Below are 12,233 nucleotides of genomic sequence, written 5' to 3' on the forward strand. Positions count from 1 at the left end.
CCATGGAAATTAAATTTAAAAATAAATCATAATTGTTAATGTACTGTTTAAATATATATATATATATATATATATATATATATATATATATATATATATATATATATATATATATATATATATATAATTTTTAAAAGTGTAACAATAACAAAATTTAAGTCCTGAAAACTAGAGTCAGTTAACAAAGTGGTTTATAGTTCAGCAGACAGGGTTTGCATGTTTTATCCTGTTTTGTATTAAATATTTTAAAAAGCTGTATTTTATTTTTGCTGAATGGGTTTTTCAAGGTGTGTGAATAAATTAGAAAGGTATACTTGCAATTGTTTATACTTTAAACGCTGCTAATAGTTTAGACTTTAAAGACTTACAGCATTGTCAGAAATATGTGATAGATGTTGGATGTTCTCCTTAGTGTTTATACAGTAGTAAATATACAGTTTATATATTTAGAAGGTTATATAGTCAATATTTAGTATTTATTCATATTCTATACACATAGTATTGTGCACATGTAGTAGCCTTATACACTTTGTAGTATTTATTTTAAACCCCATTGAAGTGCTTCTAGTTATGGGTTAGTTGAGTGGGTTCCAACATTCCAGTGGTGTTAAAGTTTGAACATGTAAACCTGTTTAATCATAATGTTTAAATTTTTGCAAATCTAACCTAGCATTAAATCTAACCTAGCATTAAATGTGTTGGTGTTAAATGTTTCAATAGTTGTGTTACTATCGGTAATTTTGTTCTTCAGCAATGGAGAAACTGTAACGCACCAACTAAATCAATTTTCTGAAAGAGGTGCAAGTAGTCAAACAAAAATAAAAAGAATAGTTGTCACCAAGGTTGCTTTACACTCAATTAGTTGTAGAAGGAGTTAAATCAGGAGACGTGAGTTGCCTGAAGATATTTACAGTAAATCTATGTGTTGATCTCCAATTATAGCACAGCTGCTAAACTACATTCAGTTAAGCAAACAGTCCATAGAAAGCACTGCAGAAAGTTGTAGCCAAATTGATTTCAGCAGTAGAGAGACAAGTAGGAATTGTATCTTAACTGCATCACTCATTTACTGAATACACGTGAAAACTAAAAAGGGAATTTAGCCAGTTAATATTCTTGCTTAGAAACACAATTCATGGCATAACTGTTGATTTTTTAAGTAATATTTATAGCCACTGCCTCACAAGACAAATTGCTGTTTTGCGCTTGTCCCATGATGCCCTCTGAGTTCCTGATTGCTATGAATTATGGGGTCACCTCCTTATATGATTTATAGGAGAGATAGTGATTGGACGGGATTTATAAGGGCTCTGAGAGTTCAAATTTCAGAACAACATAGCGATACACAACATTCAAGGTCAGATTTACTAAATTCATAAATTAGCCATATGACTTTAAATAGAATTTGAATAAGACAAAGCACCTCTCCCTTGTAATCATTATTTGGCCTCCTCCAGCAGCCAAAACTGGTAGATCACACCTGTCCAAGGAGTCTATAAAGATGGGTACTGACAAAGACTCTATCCATCGACTTACACATGCCTCTACATTTGTTTTCTTGTTTTGTATTGCAGTCAGTGCAAGCTTGCCTCTATATTATCTTTACGAATAAACCGACTTCATTGCTTTACTTGTTTGGTCATGTTAAACAGCAACCTACAGAAAAAAAAAAAAAAAAATCACCCAATATAAGATCAAGCTACACAAAACTTGCTAACTCTTATTACAATCAGAGCCTTTTAGAAAGTCTGTATCTGTGCTGATAGCTTATATTACGTGCACACACACACACACACACACACACAATCTGTTTAAATCGGAACCATTTCCCCTCTATCAACATGAGCAGTAGCAGCTGTTATTTAATAATTTCAGCATGCACTGCTGTGGTCCTGCATGATTGCATTGATCTTGAATCACTGGGATCTGCTTTCACAGCCAGTTCACACTACATGGAGCCAAAATATTTCACTCTTATTGCTGTGGAAAATTCAGGTCATCCTAAATCCTCTATCATGGATATGGCAGAAGCACATTTTGTTAAATGGCATTGTACCTTTTTAAAAAATATTACAGAAAACTGGAAAATATATCAGTGAGACATATGCTGTTATATAGATTGGACTACACATACAGTATTTTCCATGGGTTTTAGTCTTTAGAATTGTGTAACATTTTCTACAATATTATGAACAGTATTATTTGTATACTGAAGAGAAGTCAGTAGTTTACAATATATGTATTGCAGTCTTTATACTGTGAAATACTGTGAATAATCACAAGAATTTGGAGTTATAGTATTTAGACAATTATGGAGTAAAGTGTTTATATTGTTTAAGATAAAAACATGGATTATTTGTGCTTCAGTAATATATATATTTTTCGTCTTAACTACATTCTTAATACAGTAGTGTTATGTGCTTAACCATACTCTTTAATACAGTATGTGTCTGACTACAAACTGCTGTTGTTTATAATTCAATGGACCTACAGCTACATCTGCTGGAAGCACTAGACCACTGCAGAACATTTTAAAAAAAGCTAAATCATTTGATCCTCATACAAATATTATGAAGGAAAACAAAGAACTCCTTTGACATTTTTTCTCAAATAGGTTAAAATTTGCTCCGCAATATTTACACATATTGGCTTTTTTAGGCAATTATTTTTCTAATTTAAATGGATCTTTAAAAAAAAGAACACAAACATTGGCAATGATATTGACATGCCTAATGTGTGAGATGATGATTTACTTGTCTGCATTGCTTGCAAGTTATAATAACATGCTTGCTGAATCTGCTCTCATTTGTTCTTGTCCCCTTGGCAACTGATTTGATTGTTTGCAGGTAGACTTTACTAACTACGCTAATCTTGGGGTCGTCAGGATTTAATTCGAGCGTTGACTGATGTGCGTGAGTCAGTGTGCCTGCTTTGCTGCTTTGCACATACACTCAAAGAAACTTCTGCACTGTGTCATTTACTTATATCGGATTTACACAATTAATAGGAACAGGGTTAATTGTAGGTGTACTGTATTACATAAATATTAGTGAAAATAAAACGTGATAGTTTTAGGATTTGCTCAGTAATACTATTATGTGTTTATTTAGCATACACCTTTATCCAAGGTGAGTTACAGACTAGGGGTTGTGAACTATGCGTCAGCTGCAACGTTACCTACAAGTCTCACCTGAAAGACGGAGCACAAGGAGGTTAAATGACTTACTTAGGGTCACACAGTGAGTTGGGATTTGAACCGGGGCCTCCTGGTTACAAGCCCTCTTATTTACCACTGGACCACACTGCCTCCTAAGTAAGTATCCTGCAGCTCTTAATCGCTTTGTACATTCTAGTTTATAGTACTGTTTTTCGAGTTATTTCCTTGTTTGATAGACACTGAGACCCAGAATTTCTGATGAGGCCACGTGCACTATGGCGCTGTTGTCTCAGAATGACTTAAGTTAAATAGGGAATCTTCGCTACATACACTTTGCTAGGAGTATAGTTATCTCTGTGCCTATAGGCTAAAATAAACAAACTAAAGAATCAGGGACACCTTAATCTGTACATACATAAATAAACATCATAGAGGCTAGGCTTTTTCAATTCATTATTTTGCTGGCATAGTTAGTCTAACGATTATAATGGGCAAATTAAAACTAAGGGCTGTTCACTATTGCTACATAAAATAAAATACTGAGGCCAACGAAGCACAGCAAAGTATAGAACACATCAAATGTATGTCAACATGACCTAACCATGTATTATTGGATGAAAATATCAAATTGTGATAAAGTAACAAGAGAAATGTCATTTTTGTATTAGCAAGTTAATGTCTATTATTTCAAACTTTAGATAAAGTCCTTGAGTAATATATGAATTAGCCTGAAGATGATCACATTTCTAACTGAACATGAAGGGCTCAAGAGACAATGTATATATTTTTTTGTATTCAGACACCCTTACAAAAAACCCTACTCTCTGCACTTTTGCTCTTCTGAAACAGTTTTCTATTCATAAATTCCTTTCTTTCAAACTGAAAAACAGCTTTAATTAAGACAGAAGAACTGGATCAGAATCATAGAAGGGGAAAGTAAAAAAAAAAAAAGAAATGAAGAGCGATTTCTCAAATCTTGATAGACCAGGAAAGAGAACTAATGCTATAGCTCAAGAATGAGTGCATGATGTAATTTGTCTATAGAATACCATCGTGGTCTGACATGGAAAAATGAGTCCTGAAAGATAGCAGTACTTTCATTTGATTCCTCTTATTCGGATAACAGAGATACAAACAACATTTTCAGAGAAAAAAAAACGAGTTACATTGTATTTTATTTTTGTTGGCCCCAAACACAGTCCCTTTAGCACAGTCACGTCAGCTGTCTAAACAGTCAGAGCTACAAGTGCACCTGTCATATCTTTTCTCTTTTTCCAGACTTATTTCGCAATAGGTCACAGTGGAAAATAGCTGCATTGTCTTATTGATTGATTACTCACTGGAAGACAGCGGCCAAAATAAAACATTTGGTTCATTTTCCATTTTTAAATAAAGGCTATGGAACATAAGTGAAACTGCCAAGGGCATTAATTTGATCTCAATGGAACTTCACTAAAGCACATTCCTAGACAGCTATTTCAGTTAATCATTATGATGCATTCTCATATCAACCTTTTAAAGCTTTATAGTATACAACTGTCATTGCAGACCATATATTGGTTTAGGAACTCTCTATAATGTTACCAAGGTTGCAACATACATATGGGATATATTGTTTGACCTTTGTCTTAGTGGTGCAGTAGATTTGTCAGTATTATTATTATTATTATTATTATTATTATTATTATTATTATTATTATTATTATTTATTAAGAAAAAGAAGCACTTTTTTTATCCACCAGACACATTATTCCCAAGGTACTACAGTAAAATAATTATTTAAACAATGCTAATTTTGATAACGCTTTATTTGGACAACTTCATAAAAGCTATATAACACAGTAACTACATACATAATCCTCCACAATCACTTTGAAAACAAACATAATGTGCATACTGTATGTATTCATAAAATGCTGTCACATAATGTGTTACGAAGTGCTAGAATTTCCCTTTTAGCTCTTGTGATTCATAGCCATCAAAGATTTTGCTCTAATTCTTCTATTAAATATAATTTTTGCAACATGTTTCAGCATGTTAAGAATACTTATTTGCTTATAAATACTTATATGGATGTTGCACAGTGTTAAGTAGCATTTATGAAGGTTATACATGCTACATAATGCTTTGTTCAAATAAAGTCTTACCCTGAGTTTTTTATGCACTCAGGACATACAGAAAAAAAATCAAAACAAATATGACTATGTTTAAAATGACAATATAACAGTATTTACAGCTATTGCCAAACGTTTTGCATCACCTAGAATTTTAGAATCTATATATATATATATAATTATTATGGACCGTTGCCGAAATCTGGCAGTTGCCGTAATGCCCGGGCAGTTGGTGAAGTGCCCAGCTGCAGCGGGCAGATGCCGAATTAGCTTAGAATTTTATGTCATTTCAGCATCTGCCCGGGCATGTGTAAAATGTGTAAAAATTATATATGCTACAGAACGAAAACTAAACTTTTTATAAGAAAACATTTTCTTCTGAGTCAAATTGTCGCTCTAACTATATTTAACTGGGTGGCTGTGGAAGGGTGGTGGGCAATTCACTGACACAGAGACAGAACTTTATTTGTAATGCCGCTGAGGTGCACTGATTTATTTTTTTACCCGCAGAGGGCGCTGTTGTCCGTGGCCTGAATACTGGCAACAGTAAACAGGACCACAGGGTTACCAATACCGGTATACACTCAAGTGCACATACAAGTGCTCAAAAATAATAATGAAAACAAAAGGCGAAAGAAAAAGGGAAAATAAAACACAGTAATAAAACTACAAAATAAAAGTGCTGCACTCGGCAGCGTTACCCCAACCGTCACTATCCGCACGGCCCGGGTCTCCGTCCTATGCTCACCCGTTCCCTCAACCTGCTCGTACTGTTCGGGGTTCTGCCCAAGTTTTTCCCCGCTCCTAAAAATTCCTTTTCTTTTTCTTTCTAATTAATTATTTGTTGTGCTCGTTCTTCTCCGGCCATGCTCGGTCCTGTAGCAGAGCTTCTGCCAGCTGGCTCATTTCGTCTTAGAGAGGCAGGTTGAGGAAACAACAGTGCGTTCTCTTATAGGGTCAGCAATCCCCCAAGGCCCACCTCTCAGCCACTCAGAGAGAGGTAAAGCCAACACAGCCTCTTCCCCACCTCTCCGTGTCACTGCCATGACTGACAGGCGGATCTACAAGGCTGCTGCCCCTTTCCTGCAGTATCACGCATGCGCCAGACAGTCAGCACAGATCGCCCCTGTTACAGTGGCTTTTACACATTTAAATTTAACTGTGATTATAGTCTCTTGCTGATATTGAATGATCTCTCATTCAACCAACGCAACTCTACTCAGATATTTGTATTGTATTACTGCAACACACACATACTTACTCTAACCTCTATATCTAACCCATAAACTGTGCATTGATATTTTGTTTAGTTCCGTTGCTATAGTGTTGTCAGAAAGTATTTAAGTTATTTAAATAAACGTTGCAACGGGTGACTTGGAGGCAGTGTGCTTTTGTGCTTAAAGGCAACAAAGGTCATTCACTCTCTATTTGTGTTATACTGTGTCTGTTAACAATCTTGGTGGCTGTGAGCAGTTGACCAGCCAAGGCAGATGCCAAAATGACATAAAAAAATTCGAAGCTAATTCAGCATCTGCCTGCCGCAGCTGGGCGCTTCGCCAACTGCCCAGGCATTATGACAACTGCCCGAATTCGGCAACAATCCTGTATAGATAGATAGACTTATATGAACATAATTTTGATATTTTATTTAACATCATGTAATCAAAGAAACTACAAAATGATATTGCAAAAGTCTACTGGAAGCCATAATAGTAGTACAGTATTTCATGTTAGATTTCAATATCTCAATGTTCTTTCAGTATTTTTTTTTTATTTATATTTGCCTATGGGACACGGAATGAAAGCTTAAGCAGAGATGATGATGCACTGATTTACTATTGACTGTGATGTAGAGATTTGGGCATTCCTTATCAGCAGCTCCCATAGATATCAGAGCTTGTTTAGCTCCTTTGTTTTTCCAATATGAATAGTTTTGGTGAACTAAATGCAATTACTGACAAAAAGGCTAAGATTTTTACCTTCTCTGAAGAGGAAAGCAGACAGATTCTGGTGGAGAGTCTGGGCGACGCTCTAGAAACTTCAACTACTACAGTGATTTCTTTAAAGGAAAAATTGAAAAAGACTGAAACGAGACTTCATTGGCATAGCATCACACTGAGTGAGTACTGGCGATCCAAACGTGTTCCGCGAGGATTGCGAATTCAAAGAGCCCCTTCCATCGGGAAACAGATTGAAGAATTTCAACAAAAATTGTGTCAAATACTAAATAAATGCTCAATGGATTTGATGCTGTTGGTTATTGAAGAAACAACTTCTGAGTAAAAGAGGAAATTGATGTGCAAACTCAGAAACTGAAGTCTATGACTAGCTCAGAAATGTTGAAATGAATGGAGGATAAATTACAGACTTCAATGGAGCAATACACAGACGAGATAAAAAATGTGATAGAATATAATTAAATTGATCATTGTTTAATTGAGCAGATCTATTGATTAATTAGAAAATAAAATTTCTTGACTTCTGTGAATGAAATGTTTTTTTAATTGAATTTTTTGGTCTTTTTTGTATTGATTTGAATTATTTTGCATTTAGGACAAGGAAAAATAATGTATAAAAGAGAAAAATTGAAGATGTGAAACAATTTACATATATTTAATGGTCAATTGGGGAGTGTCACAATTACTATTTTAAAAATATAGTATAAAATGCAACTGTGTTTTGAATCACCTTAATTGCCTTGATAAATGCTAAAAGCCGAAACATTGATATATTTTTCCAAGGTCTCTATGGGTCTCGGATTTCATCATGGATTTTTAAATAATAAAGAACCAGATTTTTTAAATGATTCTTCTTGTTCCTTCAGTAATTTTTTTTTATTTTGAATTGTCACATCTTTCTATTATTGTCAGTTTTTTGTTAAGTATATGGAAAACTACAAAGCGGTATGTAATTCAATATGTTAATGGAACATTATTCAGAAGGTTTTATTGGACTTTATGAAGCAAAATTGGTTAATTCTATAGGGTGATGCAAAACTTTTGGCCATAGCTGAAGTACACAAGTGACAGTAAGTTGCCACCTGCTGGCAGACCCCAGGAATGCCACAGTATACATACTGTTAAAAATGTCACAGGGTGGTGCTCCCGATTGGCGCATCCAGTAAAAGCAGTCGCTAGAGTGCAGGATGCGGGAGGGAGGGTTAGGTCGGCCAGGGTGTCCTCGGCTCACCGCGCACCAGTGACCCCTGTAGTCTGGCTGGGCGCCTGCGGGCTTGCCTGTAAGCTGCCCAGAGCTGCGTTGTCCTCCGACGCTGTAGCTCTGAGGCGGCTGCACCGTGAGTTCGCAGTGTGTAAAGAAGCGGGCAGCTGACGGCACACGCTTCGGAGGACAGCGTGTGTTCATCTTCGCCCCTCCCGAGTCAGTGCAGGGGTGGTAACGGTGAGCTGAGCATAATAAAATAATTGGGCATTTCAAATTGGGGAGAAAATAATAAAAACTAATTGGCAACAACTAAATTATTAAAAAAAAAAAAATGTCACAGGGTCTTCTGTAGTGCTTTAAAAGAGGACATCAACATGTTCTTCCATATATATATATATATATATATATATATATATATATATATATATATATATATATATATATATATATATATATATATATATATAATGGATAAAAGCATTCATTTCTATATTTTCCTTCATTTGAAATGGTCACTTATGTTATAACTACAGTACTGTGCAAAAGTTTTAGGCAGGTGTGAAAAAATGCTGTAAAGTAAGAATGCTTTCAAAAATAGACATGTTAATAGATTATATTTATCAATTAACTAAATGCAAAGTGAGTGAACAGAAGAAAAATCTAAATCAAATCCATATTTGGTGTGACCACCCTTTGCCTTCAAAACAGCATCAATTCTTCTAGGTACACTTGCACAAAGTCAGAGATTTTGTAGGCATATAGTCAGGTGTATGATTAAACAATTATACCAAACAGGTGCTAATGATCATCAATTCAATATGTAGGTTGAAACACAATCATTAACTGAAACAGAAACAGCTTTGTAGGAGGAATAAAACTGGGTGAGGAACAGCCAAACTCAGCTAACAAGGTGGGGTTGCTGAAGACAGTTTACTGTCAAAAGTCATACACCATGGCAAGACTGAGCACAGCAACAAGACACAAGGTAGTTATACTGCATCAGCAAGGTCTCTCCCAGGCTGAAATTTCAAGGCAGACAGGGGTTTCCAGATGTGCTGTCCAAGCTCTTTTGAAGAAGCACAAAGAAACGGGCAACGTTGAGGACCGTAGACGCAGTGGTCGGCCAAGGAAACTTACTGCAGCAGATGAAAGACACATCATGCTTACTTCCCTTTGCAATCAGAAGATGTCCAGCAGTGCCATCAGCTCAGAATTGGCAGAAAACAGTGGGACCCTGGTACACCCATCTACTGTCCGGAGAAGTCTGGTCAGAAGTGGCCTTCATGGAGGACTAGCGGCCAAAAAGCCATACCTCCGACGTGGAAACAAGGCAAAGCGACTCAATTATGCACGAAAACACAGGAACTGGGGTGCAGAAAAATGGCAGCAGGTGCTCTGTACTGATGAGTCAAAATTTGAAATATTTGGCTGTAGCAGAAGGCAGTTTGTTCGCCGAAAGGCTGGAGAGCGGTACACGAATGAGTGTCTGCAGGCAACAGTGAAGCATGGTGGAGGTCCCTTGCAAGTTTGGGGCTGCATTTCTGCAAATGGAGTTGGGGATTTGGTCAGAATTAATGGTCTCCTCAATGCTGAGAAGTACAGGCAGATACTTATCCATCATGCAATACCATCAGGGAGGCATCTGATTGGCCCCAAATTTATTCTGCAGCATGACAACGACCCCAAACATACAGCGTAAGTCATTAAGAACTATCTTCAGCGTAAAGAAGAACAAGGAGTCAAAGGAGTCCTGGAAGTGATGGTATGGCCCCCACAGAGCCCTGATCTCAACATCATCGAGTCTGTCTGGGATTACATGAAGAGAGAGAAGCAACTGAGGCTGCCTAAATCCACATCTTGGTTAGTTCTCCAAGATGTGTGGGCCAACCTACCTGCCGAGTTCCTTCAAAAACTGTGTGCAAGTGTACCTAGAAGAATTGATGCTGTTTTGAAGGCAAAGGGTGGTCACACCAAATATGGATTTGATTTAGATTTTTCTTCTGATCACTCACTTTGCATTTTGTTAATTGATAAATATAATCTATTAACATGTCTATTTTTGAAAGCATTCTTACTTTACAGCATTTTTTCACACCTGCCTAAAACTTTTGCACAGTACTGTATGTTATGAAAAAGCATTGCCAGTTTTAAAATTAAAAATGTATTGATTTCACTGAGGGCAGTAACTAGCAAACACTTAATAGGCGAAACTGTTTGTGAGCTGTTTAGGTCTGTAATAAATGTGCTATAGAAGAAGCATAAAAGACAAAGGGGAGATAACAAATCAATTATTATTATTATTATTATTATTATTATTATTATTATTATTATTATTATTAGTATTATTTATTTCTTAGCAGACGCCCTTATCCAGGGCGACTTACAATTGTTACAAGATATCACATTATTTTTACATACAATTACCAATTTATACAGCTGGGTTTTTACTGGAGCAATCTAGGTAAAGTTCCTAATTGGGAACATAACACCAAAAACCACAAAGCATGACTGCAATCAACAGCGCACACAAATGTCTTACCAGGGATTACCTAAAAACTTCAAAAAGAAGGTTTTTCATTTTATTGGATAATCAATACTGGAATAACAACTCCATCTAGTGCATCAAACAAAAAGTACACATCTATTTTAGTAATTACGAATAATAATTAAAAAAAATTATATATATATATATATATATATATATATATATATATATATATATATATATATATATATATGGATGTCATACATTCTTTAATATTATGTTTCTTCATTCTCCTGCTTATATTGTATTCTATGAAAGGTTGCCAGACATTAACTGGTAACATGGATCAGCAATTATACAGTTTATATATATATATATATATATATATATATATATATATATATATATATATATATATATATATATATATATATATATATATATATATATATAATTGCTTGCTTGGGAAACTATAGCAGGGGCTGATGTTCCCATATTTGGGGGCTGTGCTGACATTTCTAGAGCCTAAAGCCCTCCCATGGCATGTGTCAGTGGGAGGGGAGTGCAGGAGGACTGTGTGTAAAAGTTACAGGCTTTGTGGTGGCATTAATCACATTGCAATGGCTGATCAAAAAAACTGCTTTTTTATTGTTAAATTACTCTAAAAGTAGTTTTGGAAAACTCATCTCAACATTTCGGCTTTGGAAGAGATAGCTGATAATGGCAACCCAGATTGCTAATGCAGCCTGGTCCACATGGCCCATACTGGTTGCCTAGAGAGAGCTAACTGGTCACCTTAGTGTGCCCTAGGTATGACGTGTGCTCTGAGATAACCAGTTTAACAGGTTCCTCTTTTCCTTCATCTTATAGATCTGGTCCTGCATACCCACTACCATGAAGTACACCTGATCTGACAAGGCTAAGTCAGCAGCGTGGACTGTAAAAGAGGCAAACACACTCCATTAAGGGGAAAGAAAAAGTGCTATTCAACAACAGCTTGGTGAGTTTCCATAAGAGTTAGGGGGGATTGATGGGAGAAGCAAGCACCCATCTCAGCCAAGGCTTATAATATAGTACAATACTGGCAAAACATAATGAAGACAGTTGTACTGCAGATTTTGACCTTTCTATTTAAGTTTTGGAACAGCAGGTGGCAGCAGCTGTGAGTTCTCCATGGCCTACACTGAAACCCATTTGTTTGTTCAGCTTTAATTAGATAAAAAATACTACAGATTAAATAACACTTGACAGATTACAGTAATCTAAAGTACAGGATTAAATGCAGTAAAATAGGGGGCAGATAAGAGCAAGTAAA

The sequence above is a fragment of the Acipenser ruthenus genome, chromosome 1 (assembly GCF_902713425.1).
Source record: "Acipenser ruthenus chromosome 1, fAciRut3.2 maternal haplotype, whole genome shotgun sequence".
NCBI lineage: Eukaryota > Metazoa > Chordata > Actinopteri > Acipenseriformes > Acipenseridae > Acipenser > Acipenser ruthenus.